The sequence below is a fragment of the Ambystoma mexicanum genome, chromosome 8 (assembly GCF_040938575.1).
Source record: "Ambystoma mexicanum isolate Mex_15411 chromosome 8, UKY_AmexF1_1, whole genome shotgun sequence".
Classification (NCBI taxonomy): Eukaryota; Metazoa; Chordata; class Amphibia; order Caudata; family Ambystomatidae; genus Ambystoma; species Ambystoma mexicanum.
The window spans coordinates 981,374,779-981,400,849 of NC_090929.1; the positions used below are offsets into that span (position 1 = coordinate 981,374,779).

General features: G+C 44.8%; 1 protein-coding gene across 3 annotated transcripts in view; it reads right to left on the reverse strand.

Annotated features, from left to right (window-relative positions):
* CDC42 (cell division cycle 42) overlaps positions 1–26,071 on the reverse strand; it is a 320,654-nt gene that overhangs the window by 264,852 nt on the left and 29,731 nt on the right. The window contains exon 1 of one of the 3 annotated variants that reach the window (XM_069610885.1): positions 9,796–9,867. The exons of the other annotated variants lie outside the window; for them this stretch is intronic. The gene's annotated coding sequence lies outside the window, so the exon portion shown is untranslated. Of the gene's footprint in view, positions 1–9,795; positions 9,868–26,071 lie in introns of those variants that run through there. 3 annotated transcript variants of the gene reach the window in all.

Consider the following 26,071-nt stretch of genomic DNA (forward strand, 5'->3'; position numbering starts at 1 on the left):
AATTGCATCACGGGAGAAAGTGAAACAGTCTTCTCAGGGCCGGTGTATGTGACATATTAGCCTTGAAATAAGGATCCTCGGCCGAGCCGGTACTGGCAGGACTAGGGTGTTTACTGGACACCTTAGGAACTGCCCCAGAATTAGCCCCCAAATGGAGGAACCTCTGCAGAGCCGGTAATGGAAGGCCTGTGGTGCGTGACTGCCTTCTTGGCCCCCTCGACAGAACTGGTACCACCACGATCCTGAGCGTGGGACGGTTGATGAATGTACCTCACCGACAGGACCCTCAAGAGGATCCCTCAATTCTGCCAGTATTGGATTTAGCCCTAAGAACGGGAACCTCAGGATGGAGCCCGGGACGTTTAGCTCCCTCAAGAGAGGCCTCGAGTCGCAACTCAGTGTGGAAAGCTCCAGAAATTGAGACCTCAAGGTGAACCCCAGTATCCAGAGCGACAGAGGAACTGGGCTGAACTTTAGCCCCCAAACTGGGAACCTCGGAAGAAAGTCCAGTTTTTGGTAGGCCACTGTGGGAACCCTCTGAGAACGCTGCGGTGTGCCCATTAGGCATCTAGTGGGCCACCTAATGGATGCCCCTGGTAGTAGAGCTACTCTAGCCCCTCCCGGTCCTGGAAGAACCTGGGAAGAGCGCCCTAAAAAGTAAAGCACTTACCGGGCGTTTCTTTTTTTCGTTGATGAAGAGCTGCAAATGTGGTGGAGGAACGCGTTGAAACAACTCCTCCACCAAAGACGATGCTGGAGTGCCCGGACGAAGAGGGAGTCGCAATAAAAACACAAGTCCCAACGATGTTCCGGGCCTATAGACACTCCAGGCAAAGAGTGGGGATCCGCCCTCGCGAAACGACGTTCACAGGAAGAACAAATCCCAGACGCTCTGGCATAGACCGAGGACTAGATGACCATGGAACCTTAGCAGGAAGGAAGGACAAAGGGAATAAAAGAAAAACATTCCCTGCGATGCTAGTGCGTCCAGCCCAGACCACGCAGAGAAAAGGACTGAAGGGCAGAGCTCGGGAGGGTGGTGTTAGGCTACATGCTGTGGCCCGCATTAAAAAACATTTTTTTTTTAAATTTACATTTTTTATGCTTTGACAAAAGTGCTCTGGTCCCGTCCCGAAGGACAGAATGTCCCACATGTATGGAGGAAAGGGGACGGGACGTAGGAGTATAGCGTATCACAAAAAGGTGTCTAGAAACACGACGCTCCAATTAATACAGCTGGACATAATGCATAGGGCATATACCTTACCCCAAAATAAATTGCCAAGTTTAGCAAGGCAACAGAACAGACCTGCCCGAAATGCGGATTGGTTAATGTGGATTTGGTGCATATGCTTTAGGCTTGTTCAAAGATCCATCAATATTGGGAGGAAATAGCGCAAGCCTTAGCCAATCAAGGCAGGTACCCCGGTGGCCTGTATGCTCGGCATTTTTGCGCAACCGGAACAGAATAGACATGTTGGTAAGCTGAAAGACCTAGCATACATCCTGGTGAAACGTAGAATAGCAATGGGGTGCGACCGGTTACATATTGAGGGATTTGAAACAGCATGTTTTGGACCCTCTCTTTGGAGGGGAAGACGAGGCCGTCCTTTGTTTGAATTAGAGCCCCTAGGAATTGTTTGATTTGACTGGGGTCTAAACTGGACTTCTTTTCGTTGATGGAGAAGCCCAACTGGAACAAAAGGTCTACTGTCTTTTGGGTATTGGAGAAGCAGGTTTCGTAAGAATCCCCTGTTATGAGCCAGTCGTCGAGGTAAGGGTAAACTGGGATGGACAACCTGCGCAGGTGGGCCGCTGCCACTGCCAGCACCTTCGTGAATACCCTTGGTGCTGATGCTATGCCGGCCTGGGTGCTCATGAACTTTTCCATCCTCTCCATACAGAGGTGGAGTCTTTCCATAGTTTCATGGGGTACCCCAGAGCGGTCTGGCGGGGGAAACATAGGGTTATCTAACTCGAAATGGCTCGACCTCTCCCAAAGCGTCGAGGAAAGTGTCCCGTCGCCCTCCGAAAAACCTTCTGGTGTGTCGGGAGACTCCCTGCCTGAAGGGGGTAGTCCCTGCTTCCCATCGGGCTTTTTCGGCGTATCCTTTAACTTATGCGTAACGCTCAACGAAATCTTCGGCGTACGCTTTTGGGCGTCGGCTACAGCGATCCTTGCTAAGCTATCGGCGACTCGCTTGTCGGCGACTCGCTTGTCGGCGGAAGCTTGAGTTTTCGACGCTATGGGTATCGAACGCTCTACGGCGGTCTGCGCTTTCTGTTGATGCGCACCGGCCGATGGTTTGGTGGCAGCGCCCTTGTTTGCCGAAAGCCCAGTCGCAGGTCGCGGCTGCGGTTGCGAGAGGGGCTTCGAACCCGAACGGTCCGAGGAGGCCGCCGGTGGAACCTGCGTCTCCTTGGGCGCCGAAGGTCTTTTCGACTTCGTCGAAGAAGAGCCGTGGGTTGTGTGTTTATGTGGATCTTTGTGTGCGTCTGTGTCGCCGGGGTGTTCATCCCCATAAGCAGGGCGTGAGCCGAGCCCGTCGGGGCCGGGGACAGACGACGAAGCGCGTAAGCGCTCCTTAGAGGGGGTTTCGACTTCCGTAGCGGAGGTCGTGTTATCGCGTTCCTCGTCACTGTCGGTGGTAGCAGCGGTGGGTGAACCTTCGGCCTTCGACATCGCGTAGGCCGCCCACCTTTTAACCCTTCGGTCTTTTAGAGTTTTAGGCTTAAGAAGCCGACAAGCCGCGCACCTTTCCTCCTTGTGATCGAGGGGCAAGCAGCGGTTACACCGTGAGTGCTTGTCCTTCCAAGTGAATTTGCCTTTACAAAGTGGGCAAAACCTAAACGGTGTCCTCTCCATAGCCGAGGCAATAAATCGCGATAAACACCCCAAGGGAAAGGAAGGGGAAAGGGAAAGGCATTCTCAGAAAAGACCCAGAGATGTCCCACGACCCCACTCTCCCTCCTGTATATGGCCTGCGAGGCCAGGCCACGTGTTCGGCAGCGCCGAAGGATTTCTTCCGCTCGACCCTCCGTCGAAGATTCTTTTCGGCGGAGAACAGCTTACAACTGCGTCGAGGGAGGGATTATTAATATTAGAGAAAAAACGACCAAAGGTCGAGGAGTTGCAATGTCTCTCGAGGAGCTCCGCGTGAAGGCGACCAGAAGCTGGGCGGAAAAAAACAATCTGAGGGACCTCGACGCGTGAGGGATTGTGGGTACAACGCACGTCACTATAGGGATAGTGTTTCAGACACGCCTTGTCGACGTCCCCTTTTCGACTACGAAAAACAAAATGCAATACTCCGCAGTGACCACTGGATGTCGGACCTATGCACAGCATGTGATTCTAAGCAGATTAACAAACATCAGAAATATATATATATATTTTTTTTTTAACCTGTGGGTACGATTTTGAAGACATTTTCGTCATATTTAAATTGTGACACTAACCTACGAGCAGATTTCTGTGAATGGCCCAATACTAGGAATGCCCATTTGAATTTCACACACAAAACCAGCATTGAACTTCTGGATCCAACAAGTAAGGCCAGAACTGGGGGTCTGAAACTGTTTTATGCCAAAACCTACCTGATAGGAATGTACTCCCATCATATGGTAGTACCCAACATCGAGACAACTTACATTTCGGTTCATCTTAGATATAAAAAGAAGTCATTCAAGACTACAAACATGTCAATTACAGGCAAAACAATTGACCCCCCCACCCCTTTACTTGGAAACTACAGTGATCTTCTAAAAGAGCTAAAAACAAACCACACAGACAAAATGTCAGGAGAAAAAGCCATAAAGAACTAACAGCAATACTAAGTTACTCTCATTTGAATAATAAAATCATGCCAATTAAAACAATGCCCAATTCTCAACACAGGACACAAACCGTGAGCTACCAAGATTCGCTTTTAAAAATTGTAAAAACCTTAGACACATCCCGGGACACTCTTATGCAAAAGGGATTTTAAATACAGATAGCCAACAACAACGGTGGTCCTTACCAAAAGTGAGGGGAAGCAGTCCTTGTGGAGCTTATCAGTTTATGCTCAAACTGAAACAAGCAAAGAAATCTACAAAGGCTGGTCCACACCCTGGGATGCAGAAGGAAATTACAAATTGTAATTTAATGTAGTTTACTCAATTACACGTCTGTGCAAAAAATGTATCAAGTAAAAATCCAGAGGAACAGCATACGGACTATCATAAGTGGAAGAAAATATATTGTCCCAATCAGAGAAGTGGTAGCATTAAAGTACAAGAACATGTTAAAAATTCATTAAGGGTGGTATCCAGGTTAGCTGAGAATACCACTCCATCTGCGGTCAACCGGTTGCAGTGTCCCATGAACAGTTGTGGTCGATCCAGCCTTTAAGGAGGTGCTTGTTGTACGTTGAGGAGCCCTTATCCCAACAGTGTTTTTGGGTGCTCTTTATATTCTTTTGTGTATGCTTCTCTCTGACCTGTATGGTCGGTTTTATATAGAGTTTTGGAACTGCCACTGTCTTGGAAGACTGCTTCCGAGGATAGATAATTCCCGTCCTTTAGCCAGCATACCAGCCTCCTATGCTCGTTTTTAGTACCGTTACTCTGGCAAATATCAGTGTTCTATGGCATGATTAGGGTACAAAACAGTACATACACTATTCATGCTTGTCCCGCACAAACACATTCTTCAGCCCACATGCAAAGCAGAACCTAAAAAAGGTACTTTTGATCTGCTCTCCATTCCTCATGAGAAATGATTAGAAACGTTTCCGTTTTAGGTCTGTGGGGAAAAAGAAAAAAAAAAAAATCTAGAAAAGGAGAGTACTCCTCTCAGCACGGTTAGAATCAGGAGCATGGCCTCCAGGGGAGGAGCTTAACAACATCCCACTGGCTGGGACCAAAAGCATCTATGAGTGTAGACTACAAAACACACCTGTTTTTTTCCTTTACCAAGAGAAGGAACCGAGGACTCCCAGCCCGACGACAGGGTATATTCAAAGCATGTGAATCGATGAAAGATCCAATATTGGAGAAACCTACCTTGTATGCATAAAATAGCATTCCAGCGGACGCCTGCAAAAGACTATCCAATTAATTTCTAATGGTGTTCCACAAGAGTCAATTCTCTTCACTTTTCTCTTTAATGTTCACATTGAACCTTTAATACAAGATCGACTTTAGCCACTATGCTAACAATACTCTGCTCTATATGAAAGGGTCCACTTAAGTTGATATCAAGTTGAAATAGTGCAGTCTATTCAATGGAGAGCATTATAAAGCTTTTTAATACATGTATTGTTCCAAACACACTATTCCAAACACTATATGGTCTAGAAGTGGTGACAAATAAATAAATATGGCTAAGAAAGTTAGAGGGTAAACTATGGTGACATAGATTGGGGGTTCTCCCTAGTACAACTGATGGAAGACTTATTGTGTGCTTTGGGATTACTATGCACACAATGTACAATCCATAGAAGCATATTTGTCTTGCAGATTGTAGAACTAAGTCAAAAATGTTTTAATATATATTGTTGTTGCAATGGTAGGTTATGGCTGGAAGCTCGCCCTGGTGTATAACAAAAATGGCTAATGGATATTAAAAGGTTCCATGAAGATAATGGGTTTATAGCGGAATCACCCAGTTATAGGGGGCAGGTTGTTTAACAGCTGAAGAATGGGACTGTAAGTAATATAGAAGATCCATTCAGGAAAAAAAACATTTTGTAAATGTACAATGCAAGTATTTACAAAGGGAATTCCCTTTGGTTACATCTACAAAGTTTGCAGTGGTAAAACACGATTCATAATGAAACTTTGATCAACAGCCTATTTGGAAAGACAGGGTGCATGGTCCAATAAACCATATAATGAACTTCTCCATCCAATATGTAATGAGAATGTTGAATCGGCACAGGACTTACATCAGTCCCAAGATTGGGAGAAATATATTGGAAAGAATATAGTAACTTTGGTGTTGAACTGAATAGCATGGTAACTGATCTGTTTTGGTCCCAACTCTATTCAGGTACAAATTTAAAACTGAATTATGCCCCTTACTTTACATGGCAGATGGGCATGGGGAAGTACCTTAAAATAGTAGATTGAGATTGTAAAATGAAAATGTATACTTTTAATTGATGAATTTATGCTTAAGTAACTGAAATGTAATTTTACAATAGGTTACCCAAATGTAAAATGTTGTTAAGGTGAATTGAATTAAATTTAAGGTTAATGGAATTTTTACCAATAAACAAATTTAAAAATGAAATCGCAAGCACACTTCCAAACACAGCTACTCAGACGAAATACTTGAATTCCTCCCAAGCTCTTCCATGCTGTGGTAACGCAATTCTTGTTGGTGCTTCTCACTGACCCCTACGCATTCTTACATCTTCCTTCCATGCCACAGCAAGATTTATTTATAGCTGGCGTAAGAAAATTTAACCCAATGTCACCCATTCTGTCCCAACTACATTGGCTCCAACTGGATGCTACAATTCACTTTGTGCACCTGGCTTACAAAAAGCAGTTACACTTTTTCAACTTCATTTAGCCAAGAAGTTTCAAATTTCAGACGGCAACCGAATCTCCAGAAGTGATATTTTATATCTCAACATTCACAAGGCTAATCTCGCTCGAGTAACCAACTTGACATTCTCTTTTTATCTTTCTATTTCCTTGGTACAGTTTTAACTGCCATCTACTATTCCTGAACTATGTTCTCCATCTTTTGTCCTGCGCTTGGTTACAGAGGTAGAAAGGAGAAAGAAATGGAAGAAGGCAGGGAAGGGAACATAGGGGAAGGTGGGGGGCTGAAGTAGTGTTCGCTTCAGCCATTTTGTGCTTCTATAAGGAGTGCGTCACGCCCTTAAATACTACACTCCTTGATGCTCAGAGTGTCTGTGCCCTCTTTAGCCCTCGTAGTAAAGTGATCCCCCAGGCAACACCTGTTTGACTAGCTACTTAGCAGGGACCATTGGACAAGTTGTTAACACATTTTACACAAGGGATTCCCCTGGGATGCGCTGTATATATAGTTAGCTTTGATCCTGGATACCTCGACTGGGGCAGTACCTGAATCATCCCCACGAAAGGGGAGCAACAGGGCAAGGTGGGTATTAGCCCTTGCTGGAGATACTCTGTGTAAACCCCAGTATTATTAGTCCCATGCTTGGGGATATCCCCAGTATTGGCTGATCAACAGGGATGCACACGTCAAATGTCACACTGTTAGCTTCCCACAACACGATCTCTGCCACATTGGTGCATTTTGGCCCCTAGGAGTGGAACCTCAACTCACTAGTATCAGTCCCCCGAGGGGATACCTCAGCAGAGGCCTGGTATGGCTGGGCCCTAAATGGCCCCTCCAATAACCTGAGTTCCCTGGAAAGGCATCTCCAGCCAGTGAGCCCTGAAAACAAACATCTTATCGGACAAAGTTTCTTCTCTTTGATGTGCTGATTGCCTGAAAACCTCTTCCTACCGAGTCTTTAGCCAATCGTCCGCACCAAAAGAGTGTCTCAATAGAAGAACAAGTTACTTACCCCTGGTAACGTTCTTTCGATTGGATGTTCCTCCCACGTATTCCTCATCTAATGAGAATTCTCTCCATCTTAATGGAGAGATAATTCTCATTTAATGAGGAATACGTGGGAGGACACAATCCATTCGAAAGAACGTTACCAGGGGTAAGTAACTTGTTCTTAGGTGGTCCAAGCCCAGCACTAAAGACCGAGATCATGACGGTATGAAATGGAAAATTGACGCCCTCAAAACTTGTAAGTAGAAAAAAAGTTTAATCCCAGCATACGTGGAGTAGAAAAATACCCAAGTAGTACCAGTGAATGAGGAGGAAAAAGAGGACAAAGTGAAAAAACATGGGGGTAGAGGGGGTGGATGGACTCTGCTCTGCACCACACATCCTTACCCAACGACAGAGAAAAAAAGAACTGTGATGCAAAACAACCGGCGGAGCCGAGTAGGGTCAGCTGTGGCCGTGCATGAATCATGCTTTGCATCCAAATAAGACACTTATTTGCTGCACAAACACGTTATGGTCTCATCCTGCAAGGACAGAATGTCCCAGAACTATAGATGAAAGGGAGCGGACCAAATGAGTATGTAGAAATGGCTCACAATGTGTCATTTGTGGGTGCACTCACTTTTCACCCAAAGCAAGTTTTATTTCATGCAACTTCACCAGTGGCTCCATCACCAAATCGAATTTAGGGGGTGCTTTCCACTTGCATTAGTTGTGACTGTGGTGTGCTCACGTCCTGCATTTGTTTGTTCTGCTAGCTAAAATCCTACTTACTCCCTTGCTCTTGGTTTTGTTCTTGTCCCTTGCTCCATTGTACCCTCGCCTCACCTTTAGCTTCCACTGTTTCTTCCCATCCGATTGTGCCTCCTTGTTCGCTTGCGCCCTCCTATCAGCTCCCTCCCGTGTGCCTCTGCTGCTCATCCTGGTTAAGTGTAGCACGCTCTGTGCCAACTTCTCCAACTGTTTCTCCATCTCCTACCCTTCACCGCTCACCAAGTCTGGCAGGAAGAAACTTAAGGACACACTTGGCTCCAGCCCAGGCCTAGCACTCACTGACCCCTACGTCAGTGTTTCCGCCAGAGAGAGACTCCCACCGACAGAGTCTTCGTCGTTCTGTCCCCTGGCTATGGACTCTTCATGTGACTGCTCTGCTCTCTGCCTACTCTTCCTCACATATCAATGGTGGCCCCCGCTGGGAGGTCCTTCTTGCCTCCTCGACCTCCAGGCACATCATTAATGTTAAAGGACATTTGTACCGCGCACTATCACCACCGTAGTGATTCCTTGGCGCTCTGGCATCTCTGAAAGAGGAGGGGAGGTTGAGTTAGTGGGAGGAAGCAGGAAAAGTGCAAGAGAGCAGTGATGTGCTGTTGGCGGCCTCAGCCCGGTGGGGCCGTTGGCTGGGCCTGGGGTGTTTGCGGCCGGTAGTCGTCGTGTACTGTTGTGCAAGGCTATGTGCGTTTTTGTTTTGTTGTTGCAATGTAGTGAAGTTTGTGCGGTTTGTTGTGCTGTAGGTTTTGGTTGTGTTTGGTTTGGAGTTTGAGAGGTGTATGCAGAAAGGGAAATCGTTAGTAGGGTTGGTTAGTTTGCATCTCTATCCTGAATTGAAGCGCTCGGCTTGCGTAGTCTCCCCTGTTGCGGCTCTGTCCTGATCTGGGTCCGACTGGCATACAGGTTCCATTCTCCTCTAGTCCCAACCACTAACAAGCTCTCCGATAGCTCCCCTTATCCTCCATTTAGACTCTAATGGCCAGTGCATCTGCCAATGACATGCTAATGTTCACAATTCTACCTAAGTGTGGACATGCGCGTATTGACGGTTCTATCTAAGTGCAGACATGCTAACATTCACAATTCCATCCAGACGCGACGTAGGCTAATGTTCACAGTTCTATCTAAGTGTGGACATGCTAACATTAATGTCCTTCGAAATGGTACGGTCTTGGTATAAGGGCCTCAACCCAACCTCCTCCTTTATAATAGGCTCCTCCCTCGCCTTATCAACTTTTCACCTTCACTGGCTCCATTGCCAGCTACTCTTACGGCCTTCCTGGCTCCCTTGCCTGCATCTGGCCACACCGCCAGTCTAACTATGGTGCCTCTGACGTCTTCTACTACTCTGGCTCCCTTGCCCTCACACTCATCACTAACATCCATATCAGCCTCTCTCTCGCTGGTGCCCTTGGCACTCACTTCCAATGCATCTGGGGCACCCTTGCCCTTGGTACGACTCTGATCTGACTGACCTTAAACGCAAGGGCAGGGCAGCGGAACGGAAATGGGGATCTTCAGGTGCACCCTCCTTCAAGCTGGCGTGCCGCTTCTGCAAAGGCAATATAGAGTCAGCATCCGGCTCAAGAAAAGAGTCCATATTCAAGCCTGCATCTCCACGGCATCCAACACGGCTGAACTTTACAAAGTATGTAAGGAGCTGGCTAACCCTACTGTGACACAAAGGGATTTAACAATGGTGCAATACTGGTACTTATTAATTCAGTATTTATTTATAAATGAAGTAAATAAATCACTAAACTTCAGGTGCCCTGTGCCCTTAAACCTTCGCCACAGAGGGAAAGAGTAACCAACACAATTCAGACGACTCACTGAAAGACCCAGTCAGTTGGTGTTCCAAAATGTATTACAAACAAGCAAGAGAGGTTTACATAGTTTCATTCATACAAAGTGAATAGCAAGTTACTTTTCTTTTTCCAAAACAAAACAATTCATCTTGAAAAAACGAATTCTTAAATCAGCATAGGTCTGTCACTCTTAAGTTCATTCTATGGAAGAGTATCATCAAGCAAAAAGATTTATCGTATTACTCAGAATACACAGACATATTGTGTATATAAATAACAGTTCTGTGTCACATCCATGCAGTGCCACACCAGCAAAACAGTCTTCCTAATGTGGTGCTTCCTGTTGACACCACACTACGCGTTTCGGGATGTACTGCACCTTCATTAGGTGTAACTTGTCTAGTGTGAACTACACAAGATATAAAAAATAAAGTGTCCATAAACTCAGTGCATTAGTGTCCATAATACTGTATATCTTTATGCAAGTACCTCTCAATGCATGTGTTGCATTGCATACATATTTACCTTGACTCAATATATTAATCAAGCTATCCGACTTTACGAAGTTTAGAGTCACGGATGCAAGTGGTCTTTGATCACTGTAATTCAAGCAAAAAAGCTTGACTATGTTGTGAACTCAATGTTTATAGGTTCTAAAACGTATGTCAAAATCCCTTTGTTCTAAATCATCAGTAGGTTATGTGGTATGCGGGAACAGGAAAACGACCATCAAGACAGCCTCCCGTCCCGCATTGGTATTTTTATTTACAACGTAGCGGTCAAGTGATACGGACGCCATGTCCAGAGTATCGCTTGATCGTAAAGGTGTGATCACGTTGAATAGAATCAACGTAACACAATGAATTCAATGTCCAATCCGATGTCAGTTTTATTTTATGCTCAATGCAGTTCCTGCATCAAGCATTTAATTAAAACTGAGATCGGATTAGCTCACACCAATCCACGATCACGTGGTACTCTGGACATGGCGTCCCTATCTCGTGACCGCTACGTTATAAATTGAAATACCGATGCGGGAAGGGAGGCTGTCTTGATGGCCGCTTTCCTGTATCGAGCACTTCATTAAAACCTATATCAGATAACATACTGATGATTTAGAACAAAGTCAAACCAGGTCTTTTTACGCATGAAAATCGCATAAATACAGCAGCTTTATCTTTTCCTGCACACATTTACACACAAGTTTAAAGAGAGCGGTGCTAATGTCAGGTTACTTGACAGAAACCAGACTGCTTCTCTTTATTTTATCTATATGGATTTAATTTTAAGCCATGGAGAAAAGCCTCTCAAACAGAATTTCTCTAAAGCCTTTAAAAAAAGAAACCTCACACAGGGTTAAAGTGAATGGTTTCTTTCCATTCAGCTTCTGCTTCTTTGTGTGTAGATTCTCATGGAGCAAACAGAAGCACTATAAATTAATTTTCCTCGCTTTTTAGTATTGTATAATTAACAGATGGAAAACTAAGTTGCAATTGAGAATTAATCTTGCGAGAAATTCTGCTTTTTATTCCAGTGAAAGCAAACCCGTATTGCACAATTGTATTTTTAAGAGGTCCTGTGCTTGTGCATAATCATGCAGAGGCAGATCATGTTTACACTTACAATTTAATTTACACTCCAATCATAAAAACAGTGTGTAAAATGTTGAGTATGCACGGTCTAGTTTACATCCATTCCACCTTGCAGTCAATGGGGTACATTGCTCAAGGGTGAGCGATTGTCATTACACCAATCATGGGTGTTCTAGCCACTCAAATCTTCAAGACTATAATTAAAACATCCAAAACCTGACTCTAGGAAGTGCAAGTGCTGATGTTAAATGTTAAAAGGTATTTGTACCGCGCACCGTCACCAACGGAATTGGTCCCCAGGCGCTCTGGCGGATCTGTAAACGATAAGGTGGGATGGGTTAGTAAGGTGAAGAGGGAGTAGGATAGTGAGAGGAGTGGTGTCCTGTTGGCAGCTTCAGCTCGGTATACACCAGATACTGAGCTTTGGTGCAGGTATTGGATCGGTGTCAGTCCGCGTGTGCTGTTGCTCCGGCTTATGTGGTGTTGGTGTTGTGAAGTGCGTGCGGCTTGTAGTGCGAGAGATGGTTGTGTGAGTTTATGAGTGAGATAAGTATGCAGAGTTTGAGGTTATATTGGTTAGTGGGTTACCTGACGTTTAGCATGCTAGCATTCACAGTTTTCTCCGAGTGTGGCACTTGTTGGCCTTCACAGGCTTATCTAGAAGCGGCGCAGGCCAATGTTCAGAGTTCTATCTAGGTGTGGGCATGCTAACATTCACAATCTTGTCTCGGAGCGGCGCAGGCTGGTGTTCACAGTTCTAAGTGTGGCACATGCTAATCTTCAAGTTTCATCTGGGCGCGGGCATGCTATCCTTCAATCAAAACCTATCTAGATGCGACACAGGCTAATGTTCCCAATTCTAGCTAAGTGTGGACAAGCCAATATTCACAATTCGATCTAAGTGTGGACATGCTAATATTTACCAATCTGTCTAAGTGCGGACATGCCAATATTCACAGTGCCATCTAGATGCGACGCAGGCTAATATTCACAATTCTATCTAAGTGTGGACATGCTAATACTATGGCACTCTATGTCATTGTCCTTACGAGTGTGGCACATGCTAACATTCATATTTCTATCTAGATGCGGCGCAAGCTAGAGTTGATCAAAAACAAACAAATGAAAGTTACATTTGTTCAACAAAATCTGTCCCTCTGCTAATACAGATAGTTATTTAACTTTATGTAGCGCTTCACACATGGTTTGTACAACATCTAGGCACTGTGATTATTATACCTTGGTCAATACTCAGTTTACCGCCCTCAGAATGCTGTTAGCCAATAAGATACCACTCGCTATCGATTGAGCGCTCGCAGCTGCGATCTGTAGTTTAGAATCCCGGCAAGGCCAACTCAGTCTTTCATCTTTGAGGTCGATAAAGAATGGCAACTTTGGTTTGGCAATAATTGTGAAAAATAACAATTTGACCATGAGATTAGGTATAGAATTTTGCATGGGCTCCTTGTCTCTCTGCACTGTTGTATCATAACACTGGCATACCATTAGGTAGTAATAGCTCCAGGAAATGAGAACTTCGTTAAACATCCTAAGAAAATTCTGCCATCGAACCTCAAAACACACAATACAATTCATGTTTTCTTTACTATGCAATTGGCTAGGTGTTTGTGCTTTAACATTTAAATATATACAGGAGAGAGCCAATGGCCAGACCTTAAAATGAAAGGAATATTTTGTCACAATGCAGAAAGCTGCCGCATGGTAATTTTTTCCATACAGTTTTTGCACATTGGCTGGATGTCGCATATACTCTCCAGCAAAGGAGAAAAGTCATTTTTAGTCTCTTCAAATCACATTTACTCTCAAAGTTTAAAAATAGGGAGTAAATTCATCATCGCCTCCTTCTCATCCAACACTGTCCCAAGTAGCTTAAAAGAATCCTGGGTCCTACTCCTGCTTAAAAAACAAACTCTAGAACCCCTCCACCCCCCCACCCCCCCCAACTACAGGCCCATCACAACCGTCCCATTCCTCCTGAAAATAATTGACAGAGTGGCTTATCTGCAAATTCAAAAGTACCTCGAGACCAACCAACTATTGGGCGCTCGACAATCTGGGTTCAGACCTCAGCACGGTAGAGACTGCTCTTATAGATTTCAAAACCCAAATTGATGAGCTCAATGACAAAGGAAACAGCTATGCTTCTCCTCCTTGATCTGTCGGCGGCTTTTGACTTAGTGGACCACGCAGTACTTTGCAAACACCTAGCATCAGCCGCCCACTTTTCAAGTGAAACTATAGCTTGGGTCCAATCCTTTCTCGACAACAGAAGCATGCAAGTCTTTTCCGCCCTAACTTCAGCTGACCCAATTCAAACAACATATGGAGCCCCCCAGGGCTCATGTCATTCGCCAACTATGTATAATATCTTACTAAGCCTTTATTCGACAAATTGGACAGACTGGGTGTCACCTCCACAAATTATGCAGATGACACCCAGATCCTCATTCCCCTTTCAGGCAATTTCTCTGCAGATACAGCCTAAGTAAACAAGATTTACATCCTCATTCAGGCATGGATGGCAACCCACGGCCTCTGCCTGAACGACGAAAAAACAGAGATCCTCATCCTTGGCTCCCCTAACAACTTTAAAAAACTGGACACTAACTACAGCGCCTTCAACATCGATGGCAATATAATTTCAGTGGCCAAAGAAGTGAAGCCTTGGCTTCTACCTGGATTCCACGCTATCCCTAAAAAAGCAAGTAAACTCCCTGGCCTCATCCACCGCCTAGACTGGCAAACTTATCAAAGCATGCAGACCCTTCCTATCTCTAGCAAGCTGCATCACCCTAGCCAATGCCCTCATCCTATCAAAATTGGATTACTGCAATGCATTATACGCAGGAGAAAATAAATACATTGTCAACAAATTACAAACCCTGTAAAATAATGCGCTCAGAACAGCCCTGAACCTCCCTACTAGAGAGCATATCTCAAACGCTAGGAGAAACCATAATTGGCTAAAAATTAACAATAGGATCCTCTTCAAAATCGTTACACTAACTTTCAAATGCCTAAATAATGCAGCCCCTCCTTACCTTAAGGAAAGAATAACAAGAAAATCATCTGCTCGACCCACCAGGACTGCCAACTCCTATTGCCTCCAAATACCCAGATTCCATCTAAAAAAAACAGGAGGCAACAGTTTCCCTGTACAAGCAGCTCAGCATTGGAATACATTACCAGTTGAGCCAAGAAGGGACCAGACGTACAACAGCTTTAGACGCAATACCCGCACCTGGCTACGTCACAATGACCTCTAAACCCACGACCCCCCCCCTTATGTCCTGCCCTCATCTTGACTATTAACTACTGTTACTTAACTATGCCTACTAATTTCCTATGTACTTGTCTACATTGTATGTAATGAATGTATATATTGGATATACTGCATATAATGTATGTAACTAAGCAAACTGTAACCATGCTCCAAGTATTCTTGATATGCTGCGGGGCCAGCTACCTACGGGTTTCGGGCACCCTATAAATAATAAACAAACAAACGAAACAAAATAGCACCTCAAAATCGTATCTGGAGCACTGCATGGCACATCAAAAAGCACCAAAACCCCCTAACAAAATACAAATGATTCAACATCAGCCTAACCAGGAGAACCCTCCGTACAGCACAACAGAAATGGAGATCCTCAAAATCAGACAGCGATAAACTACTTTTCAAAAACCTATTCAGAGAATATCGCCAAAAAAATAAAAACAGAACATTTCCAATCACGTATATACCTAGCATAATATTCACAAAACTGCGAATTCAAAATGTAGAGAACTGGGATATATGATATGATATGATGTGCTTAATACCCAGAGGTTTCTAAGTGCTGGCCCAGGGATCGTACCTATGGTGCTCGGTTGTCTTGATTCCAAGGGGAGCACATTGCCCCGGAGCCATCCTCCCTGAAACCATAAACCTTGCTACCCCTTAAACATGGACCTAACAAATATCCACGGCGTTCAAAATAAAAGTAATACAAAGCAAAATGCCTATATCCCACCAACCCCCCCTAACAATGAAAGCCTCACACCCCATACACTCAACTCCCCAGATGCTGCCATACCGCTTCCCAAACATCTACCAAAGCCAATGCCACCCCTTTCACCAACTTCATCCCTATCAAACAGGCAATCAAAATCCATCATTTCAAACAGGAACGCCTCCCCGACACAATCATTACCATGTCCTGCCATCTTCAAGGATAACAGAGCCAGCTATTCACCTCTAATAGCACAGCTATACAACACTAACTCCCACAACAGGATTATCTGCATCCCCTCTATAAACTTTTTTTTTTATAACGTAACTAGATGGAAAATTACAAAATCGATCTCCAACCTTCCCTTCCTGTCACAAATTAGGGAAAAAGGAACCTACATCTAAGTTCCAAACACACCTAATCTCTCAATCAAGTTCACATCAACCAATCCGGACCCGGAAGTACTCAATTATCTACATCAGAGAACAAATCCTACTCTCCCTAGACAAAAATATTCCCACATGCCTCATACTTTTACATATTTAAGCAGTCTGTAATGCCATTAACTTAACCACGACATCCGCATCACACATCTACAAAAACACAGTCCTCCAAGCCCTAGCCCACAAATGGATTAAATCATTCCTCAGCAACCGCATCACCACTGCACAAATTTACGAATTGTAAGCCACCCCCAACCTCTACAAGTGAGTACACGAGGCTCTAGACTAACCCCCTGCTCTTCCAACACATACATATTCCTTACCGACTGTTGCTAGCTTTCCAGGCTTTGATGACAACACTCAGCCTTCACCCTATCCCAGGTAACGAACAATACCATAACCAGCTCTCAACTCACCACAGAAAAATTGATGACTCCCAACAACTTGTCTCAACCCAAACAAAACTAAAATGCTCCTATTCAACAAAACCCCAATACACAATCTACTGTTCACCTGGCCAACAAACATGACATGCCCCACTTAAAGCACTAAAAGCCAAAACCCTAGGCATCATTCAACACTCACTTCAACTCTCACCTCAAATCCAATCAATCCCAAAAGTCAACTCACTCATCCACAACAAAAAAAGTCTGCCATACTTAAATGAACCCAAAAGAAAAACAAAAAAAATAAAAATAACACACCACTAATCTTTGATTCTATCAAAACTAAATTACTGCAACACAATCTACATGGGCACCATTAATGATATCAACATTATGCAAAGCCTACACAATAAAGCCATCATGCTCATAATGGGACTAAAAACCCCATAACTACATAATGGAAAGCCTGAAAATCCTGAATTAGCAATGGGTAGCCAATTCAGGGTTTTCAGGCTTTCCGATAATCGGGCTAATGAGCCACCATATACAAATCAGAACCCTCATTACACACTCCCTATTGCTTGCCACCAAACTACAACACCTCAAAAACTTCCACTCCTCCAAAGTAAAATTACAAAGCCACAAATACCACAGGAAATGCCATGGATGAAGATGCACTCCTCTGTAGCCCCTCCCTGTGAAATGCCCCAGGCCACCTAGCACGAACCTAAAACCCACACCTCTGAACACCTTAACCAATGGTTCCCTCAGCAAATGGCTACAAGAAAAACAAACCCGCCTCTGAAGCCCTCATCAACATCCCCACTGCCTCCTACACCACTCCTACGATCACGACACAACTCTGCCCTGCCACCACCCTTGGGGCTTTCCAACTACCCTAGCCAATCCCCAAACACTTGGACTCCCTTCTAACACTCCTACCTCACACTCAAAAACTTGCCCTCCTCTGCGCCCCAAGCAACCCATTCCCCTACAACTCTTATCCTACATATCCTCTTATTCCCCTTACAACAAGTCTTAATCCCGCCTCCCAACCCTTCCTCATACCCGCCACCTCTTTCGATCTACCCTTGCCTCTTCCTCTATTAACCTCGACAGCCCTCATGCACCTCAACTCTATACACCCACTCGCTCCTCCCGCTGCTACCCTCCAACCACAACTCCATTGCACCTCTGTAGCTAAAAGTCTGCCCCCCCAACACTTTCTGCTTCCTTCCATACTTGTTCTCAACCCTTTTGACTAATCCCCTCTTATAACAAAATACTTACTCACCCTAAACCTTCCACACATGTACCACCTATATACCAATATCAACCTGTCAACACGGCATACCCCTCTAAAATGGACACCTTGGTGCCATATTCCCGGATTTAACTGTCCCTCACCCTCTGCAAAATCATATGTACCCTGCACTTACAGTCTAACTTGTAATTTCTCTCCATCCACCTAAATGAACCACAAAAAAAATAAACTATGTGCACAACACATTGCCCGGATTGGTCAACCATTTTTCTGCAATGATCGTACGTACTTTGCCTTAAAAAAAATAATGTTCATTGGGAGAACAAATGTACTTGCAACGGAGGAGAGCCAGCTCTATGGGAACATACTACCTCCAAACCAATACCTTTTGTGGGCAAAGAGTCATTAAACATGGAGCTGCATTATAGCCCAACTATATTCAAAATTCATGTTGTGAGGGTTCACGCACACTGCTTTTGCCACTTGGTAAGATTGTACGTTATCCTGTGTGACCGAAGAAGAGACGCATTTATTTCAGACCAGGATTAAAGTATTGGCAAATACAACAGTTAGACCCTTCGTTTAGGTATGGGAAAGCCATTTGCCATGGAATATCATTGTGCTTCTACCTGGCCATAAGACAGAAATGGCTGGCAAATTGTACTAGTATCGGAGCATAGCATGCCCGTTGTCTGACAAATTCCTACCTAATGCCTATACTGTGTGTGTGTGAGAGAGGGGGAGAGGTAGAGAAAAATCTCTTCCCCCCCCCCCTGCAGTGAACCGAGACAAGTGGGTGCAGAGAGCCCCAAGGGCAAGAGAGGATTGCACGTCAAGCTATGCTTTCATTCAACAGGCTAACTTAAATCACTAGATTTGCTACTTAAGCATCAATTTGATTAGCAAACCTATAGAGCTGCATATGAAATTGCTATGCAACACTGCTTATTTTATGACTTGTGGGAGATCTGAAAGTTTAGTATGGAACAGGGCACTCACCCAGCATGTCCCCCGTGCATCCTATTTGGCCAGGCTGTACAGCCTATTTTTCATTAGAAACGTACGCACCATGGTCTACAAATGTGTTCTCAAACTAATCATTTATTTATAGACATGATGCTCTTTGACAAGCATCCGGAGCAAATGTGGTCATTTGTCAATACAGTTCAGTCTGGTTTAAAGATAAACTACGGAGAAACCGGAGATTGTTCCCCTTATGACATTTGCTAGGTCACTGGGTGGTTTACTTGGAATTAGATGGCAACAGGATACTGTAAGTTACCTAAATGGGAAGTTGCTGCTTGATCTTACGTTTCAAAAGGCTTTTTGATTAACGCTATGGAGAAATTCCACTTGCATACACTTGGTGAGCTCTTCCCCGATACTCAACTTTCAACTTTGGAACAACTCATCGCATTGGAGGGGTGGCAAGGCAAGAAGAGAATACCATCTGCTCTGGATGTCTGCATTTCAGGATTTGCACCTATTTCACAAGTCTGTTATCCTACCTTAGAGCACACTTTTATCCCCACCTGCATTACATATGTGTGGCACAAGGGAAGGGTAGATTAATGCGTTAGGAGTACAGGTGGGATCACAACGTGGAAGTAGTTTTGTTGGACAATTAAGGCTAGGAGGGAAAGAGCTACATGAATGTTTTGATGATCGACAATGGGCTTAGATGCGTTTCTAGTCTCATTAAATTATGGTTTCAAGTTACTACATTTCTAGTGGGTTTCTAGAAAGAAAAAGGTAGTTGTACACAACTACCTACCTTCATAGTGCCCTTCACTGCGATGCGCACATGGATTTGAGTTTTTGACAATGCCCGACTATCACTGTGTCTTGGAATGAAGTGCTTGAGTGGGTATGTTCAATTTGTGACCGAGATAACACCTTTGACTACTGTTGGTCTGTCAAATTCCACTAAGAACAATCGTAGTCACCCAGGAAAACTAGGTTTCTATTGGCTCTGCAAAGGATTGCCAAAGCATGGATTAGAGGTCCCCCTCCTTTCGACTGTGTCGGGATGCTTGGAGGACGTGGCATGCTGCTGTTATCGAGAGGGTACATCCGTGAAGCTCTGATCGAAGCTAATAAGACAAGTGGATCGATCTCCAATCCTAAAATATTTAATTTCTTGGTCCAACACTTAGAGATTCCTCCTCATTTTATGCGAGAGTGGCTGAATCTCAACTATGACGCGTTTTTGTACTAACTGTATACATGTGTCAATGCCTTGGCGTGCATTTTTTGTCCTTACCTAGCTAGGTTATCCATTTGTAAAGAATGAAAAGCACCATAGAAAATCCGGAAAAAATTCTGGTCATCTGAATAGCATGTTTTGATGAATACAGAATGCCTCACGTGACACAAACTGAATGGTTAGCCCACACAAAATGCATGATGCATTTGGAAAATGACAAAGTCATTGTGTAGAATTTTTAGCCAGCACGCTTTTAATTGCTACTAAAGCATCAAATGCATTTTCAGTGTGGATTTAGACCCCAATTACACCATCACTGAAAAAGATGCTTGCCACAAGAAATGATTTTTCTCTAGCAGGTTAACAATTGCTTTGATGTACTTTAAAATAAATGTTATTTGTTCTCATCAACATGGGAATATGTCACTGCAAGCCTTCCTTTAGAGAAGCAACTTCATTTCTGGAGAATAAAGCTTGGTGGCAGGGGGTTGCCTCATTTAGGCATACACAAGTTAGACCATGACTAGACACTGGCTTCACAAGCCCCCTTTTCCTCCATGAAAGCAAAGCTTGAGGGTTCGAAACAGCCGAGAGCTGCGGGGGATTTCACTTTTGCTTGTAGCCCAGAAAAGCCTCGTTATCTTGAAACGAACAGATACTTTCGACTCCCCAGGACAACTGATGCCACAGGAACATATGGACCCACGTAGAAGACTTTTAAACCAGAGTGTATTATTTACACTCGCCACTGGCTAGTGATAATGGACTCTTGGCAAGTAAGAAACGTCGTATTATCTATATGGAATCGAGGGGGCGAGTGACTCTTCTATGGCTAGCTAGTAGCCAGCAGAATTTTTGCACCCAGTTTAAACCCTAATGGGTCACATGCAAAATGGAGAAATAGTTCAAATGGACCCCATGTGGAAGTTACATTTGCAACTCTGTTTCAGCTCCTCGTTCCAGAGGCAGCTTCCGTTTACCAGATGATGCCCAATACCAGGAGTACCTTTTACCTCCTGCTCAACAAAATATTTTTAAACTGACTAAAGGCTGAAAGTCTGCCATATTTAGGAGATATCTCAAGGCCCAGTGTTTCCAAGCAGGGAGTGTGACTCCATATGCGGATTTCAATCCGAGTGTCGGATAAAAAGGGTAAGAAACACTTTGGCAATCTAGAAGCAAGAACCTTAGGTCCATTGTAAATATTAGTATGCAAGGTATATTGAGAGCAGGGGGCAGGAATGCAAGTTGCAAGCTACTAGCCAGACAGAAAAAAGTCACTCACCACCCCAAGCATATGCATACAGGCAGCACACCATGTTTTACTAGCCAAGAGTCAAATATCACTAGCCAATGGCTAGTGTGGAGTGCAAACCTTGCACCCTGATGAGAGCATCCTATACACAGGGGTAAATATTTCCAGTTGCAGGATTCTAGCCATCTGTAAAAAGCCACTTTCCTTCACAATTCTACATATAAGCAGCAGAGGACCTCAGATACGTATCGTATCAGGCCTTTTTACACATGAAAAACACGCACATACAAGACCTTTTCTCTTTCTATACACACACCATTTGAGAGCATAAGGCAGCCCAAACGGCATTTGGCTTGACAGATGCCAGAACACAGCTAGATTCTTATCTGCATGCATGAAATTGCAAGACAGAATGTCTCAGAGCTGTGTGCACCAAGCCAGTCAAAAACACAGTGGGATGAGGATTGGTTTCTTTCTGTGCAAGGCATAAAATATGTAGCCAGGGTGGAGCATTTCAAGTTGCAAGACACTAGCCAGCCATTAAAAAAAAAGTCACTCACGAACCCCATTCTATGCATACAGACAGCACACCATTTCTTACTCGCCAAGAGTCAATTATCACTAGCCAATGGCTATTGCAAATTTTGCATCCCAAAGCAGCGTTGCATAACAATTTGCCATGTAATTCTGTAGGTTTGTTAATAAGTGCGACACTTGTGCAGCACAGCCTGCAATGTAACTGACTGTTCAAAGAAAACGCAGAGCACCCTGCATTATTCTCTTGCTGTCCGGGCTCCCGCCACCTTCCTTCCTTTGATCACTGCAAGTTCCAAGTGGTTAATGGATAGAGCGGCAGTAATTCTCTTCTAGTACCAATGACCGGTGTGAGAGTGGGAGGCAGAAAAGGTATCTTTTTTAAAATAACTGCGAATCAGTAGCAATCCGGATAATACTTTTATTAAGGCAAATATTCACAAGAAGCAGTATGTGTTAACCTTCCTGCAACTTAATTCCTAAAAATGTAAGCGGTTACATCATGCATAACTGCATGCCTACTTCAAAAACACAGCCATTCTAACCCCTCCAACCCCCGCACCATTGGGCCAGTAAAGTTTAGTTTAACTGAACGTATCTAAAGCTCATAGTGGTAACTATAAATAAAAATGAGCTGGGGAGGGGCATTATATTGACAAGCACACTTGAAAATGTACATAATCACACAGCCAAATGCTTTTGATGGAAAACCGAGCACTGTTCTGGTGGCTACATACTTCTGTGCAACTGTTGTTCAGCCCATCAGCTGATCCCAGTCTGCAAAGTACAATTTTCTACTAAGTTTGCAGAATTCTCTGCCTGCTGCAATGCCATCCATGTTGCTTAGGCTCTAGTAGCTGCATCTTGTCCCTTATATAATGAATGCATACAGATAAGGCACGTATCGGGCCTTTTTACACACAGAAATCTTGTAAATACTGCCCTTTTAATTCTCCCTTGCGTACCACTTACAATGGCAGCACCCCCTTAAATCATGGAGCTTACTGGCGACAGCCTGGCCAGCAGCAGCTTGCAAATCTACTTTTTACTTTAGCAAACCACATAGTTCCTTGAAAAGAAGCAACTCGGACGAGTCCTGGTCTGTTTAATTTTTTTTAAACACTCTGCTCTGTTAACGATTCTCTCAAGATAATACTTTGAGTAATGTAAAAGGAAATGTGGGTTTTGTGCTTTTTGTAGGTTACAGTGTTATTAAAGCATCTTGAATCATGAACATGCTTTTCACTTTGCTTTAGGACACAGGTAGTATTGTGTAAAATGAAAAATTGTCTTAAACAAGGGCTGCATTTCTGCTTCATTTTCCTCGGTCTTAATCAGCTTTACTAGAGGCAGCGCAGTTGCAGCAGTATGGACATTTCACACTTTGTTTTCTTTTCATCACAGAAGCACATCAATTGCATTCAATGGCTTGGGGATTGGTTCTTGATCAAAGACCCCCAGCAAGCAGTTGTTTGGCTTTTGTGAGAAACAAAAACTTGTGTTCTATATGAAAATGTATTTTTTTAAGTCTTAAGATTGCATGTGTTCGTGCGCATGAAAGGGCGCTATACATAGTTTGTTTTCTTAAAGAGCAACAAATACCTAGGCATGTGTTCTGAACTTTAACTCCCTTTCTGGCTACCCACCGCAAGCAGGTATAATTGATACAGGTACAAGCAGAGCTGTATATATTTTCAGTGGCACAGATTGTAGCAGTACCTCTCTCAACAGGATATATATACATACATACATATACATATATATACATATACATACACACACACAAGCAAGGTAGCCCAATTTATCAACTGAGCTGCTACACGCATGTCATGGCTTTTCTAAACGTCTGCCCTGCCACATCCGATTACTGAGCCCCACTGCCAAAAGACTTGGCACATTCCAAAGTCGCAATATAAATCTCCTGACTAATGTAGGATAGATAGCCCAAACAGGCTTAGAGCTTTTGACAAGCCATTTATGTCAAGCAAGCCTCACATGGAACTGCAAGTGCCCCAACTATGTGCCTTTCAGGGCAAAAGCCTGTTGAGAAAGGCAACTCAGTGGGTCAATAACCCTGCTGCAGAGGATGGTGTAACCTTAGTCCAAATCCTGTTGATAAGCGAGTTCATGAGTTTGCATCAGAAATATGCATTTAAGATGCAGGTAACTTTCAATTGTAACAAGAGTTGACTTAATTTCGACTTATCAAAAGGACTACTAAATGTTCAGTGATTCAGAACACACAAATCATCAGGGCTGCTTTACCTGTGATGGCATAGAACAGACATCTAAAAAGGAGCAACCTATGGTAAAGCTGCACTAGATTTTTTAAATGGAAAAAGGCATATTCAGCTTTTTGGATATTTATTGGTGCCATGTTAAAAGAAACAGAAAAACAGGAGATGAACAGCAAACTAGACATTTCAAAACAGGAGTTCAAGCAAGAGGAAGAGGGAGCAATGAGCTACACGTTAGGGCAACAAAGAAAGTGAGAAGGGAATCAGTTAATAATTGGACAAACCAAGACCGCTGGGGGGTGCGGGAGAAGATGGCTGCATGAGCGAGCAGCTCCCGCTCCCTCCAGAAAAGAAGAGTGGCGGGAGGTGAAGTCAGGGTCCTCCAGCAGACGAAGAAGTGACTTGGCCTACTGCCCGGTACGGACAGCGTGGCATGCTAGTGCAGCGTGTCACCGTGGTAGCCCAGCGGGATAAGTGGCGGAGAGGAGAGGGACGGAGCGCCCCAACAAAGAACTGAGGGAGCGCAGGCGAGGGCTCTGGACGCCGGAAAGCAAGAAGGGAGCCGGAGGAGTGTCACGGATAGGTGCGTCACTGAGGATTGCACAGAGGGGAGCGCCAAAGCCGTGACCACGCATCAGGCGGGAAGGCAAACAAGTGGCAGAAGTAGGGGCAGCCCCAGCCAGTGAAAGGAGAGCCCCCTCCCCACCCCCTGGAAGAGCGCAAAGAGCTGGGGAAGCAGAGGAGTCCTGCCCAGGAGGGAGAAGTGCCCCGCCGAGCAGGGGAGAACTGTTGGGTGAGGCCCGCGACGTGCCCGGCTCCTCCGCCGTCGAGCCGCCCCGCCCCAGGCAGCAGCAGGAGCGGAGCATACGGCGAGGGAGCAAAAAAACGGGCAGTGGTGTCACGGATGTACCTTGGACCCCCAGCACGCCAATACATTGAAATAAAAATGTCCCCAGGACCACACAGCAGACAGAGGTGGGGGTGAAACGCCCTGGAGGCATCACCGTGCACCGACAGGAAGTGGGCGCACATTTCTTAAGGAACTACCGCAACTAAGGCCTGAGGAGGGAGAACAGTAAGGGTACAAATGTGCCCTGAAGTGTAAAGCGGCACACATTGGTGCAGAGGGACAATGAAATAAAGCAGGAAGAACCAGCCGCACATCGGAATGCCCAGAAAGGTGAAAAGAAATAAAGAGCCTGAGGAAAAACGTGTGGCGAGGGACCCCCCCCCCCCCCACTGGCGCCTTCTGGCCCGAGATGAGCTTTTACTATCCTACACGTGGCAGAAGAAGCCCAGAGAGACAGAGGGAGAGCGCAGTGAAGAGCGGAACCCAGTGGGCCGGCCAGAAAAAGGGCCCAATCTCAAACCTGAGGTCTGAGTTGTTAAGTCCAGAGCACTGGGGTGGTGGGCACAGGGATCCTGAAGCAACCCCAGAGGTGGCAGTGCTTACAGAATAAACGGGCTATGAACTCTTTGCGGGGAGGAACAGCAGCACGCCTAGCGACGAGAGCTACCCCACAGCCATTGTAAGAGGGAAAGGGGCCTGCCGGAAGTGGACACAAACGGAAAATAAGTGATACAACACGTGGCTGCCAGACAATCAAACTAGAGCATGGACATGCCGTCAAAGGAAGGGACATGTAACGAGGAAAGCATAACATCACTGGGACAGTGAAGGACAGTGAACCATCAAGGGGAGAAGAGGGGAATAACAAAGGTGGTGCAGAGCAAAGGAGCACAAAGAAAGGGGCCAGGGGAGAGAACAGGAGGAGCACGAGTCCTCGGTGGAAGGAGGGCAAACGGGGAAGAAAGAGGTTCTGGTAAGAGACGGGGGAGGGGTGGGGGGGGAGGGAGAACCAGGAGAGAGCAGGACCGACCTCTGGAACAGCGACGGGACGAGGATGGAAAGCACGATGCTGCAACCAGGGAAATCGGGAAGGACAACAATAAAGGCACTGGAGAAGAAAATGCCGACGGAACTGGACATGTCCCTATTCTCAACGAAGGACG